The 485-nt window shown below is 54.2% G+C and overlaps 1 protein-coding gene across 1 annotated transcript in view; it reads left to right on the top strand.

Annotated features, from left to right (window-relative positions):
* Positions 1-348: 348 nt before the first annotated feature.
* Positions 349-485, top strand: part of LOC125954097 (pro-resilin-like) — a 3,402-nt gene continuing 3,265 nt past the window's right edge. Inside the window, exon 1 of the mRNA XM_049684107.1 lies at positions 349-424. The gene's annotated coding sequence lies outside the window, so the exon portion shown is untranslated. The remainder of the gene's footprint in view (positions 425-485) is intronic.

The raw sequence follows: 485 nt of genomic DNA on the forward strand, positions 1-485 counted from the left end.
TGCTCTCCTGCTCATCCATCTCATCTTTTGGCCTCCTCTCCCTCCTCAAGCCCAAGATTTGGGAGCCTTTCGCGAAGCGCACACAGCGCAGACAATGCACTACGACGACGGTGCGCGCTTGACGAAGAAAAGAGATGGCGCACCACCACCAGCAGCAGCCTCTTCTTAGTAGATTCTCCGGACCGTACCGAAAGTACTAGCCCTGGCGCAGCAGCACCGAGGCACCGAGGCCTACCCAAGGGGTACTAGCGCAACTGCACGGGGGGATAGTGATGCTCTCTCGGTGGCGGTGATGCTGGGTGTATAAATACCGCCGAGCATGATTGTATCAAATCATAAACAAATTAACCATCATCAGGAGCACAACAGAGCCTCTCGCAGCCAACAGCCGCAGACTTTAAGTAACCGTTGTCCAAGTTTGTTGGTACGTGGTCCGAAGTAGAGCACTGTAGCGGTGACTAACGTTTAGAAGCGGGAATTACGGG

This window comes from Anopheles darlingi, chromosome 3 (assembly GCF_943734745.1).
Source record: "Anopheles darlingi chromosome 3, idAnoDarlMG_H_01, whole genome shotgun sequence".
Taxonomy (NCBI): Eukaryota; Metazoa; Arthropoda; class Insecta; order Diptera; family Culicidae; genus Anopheles; species Anopheles darlingi.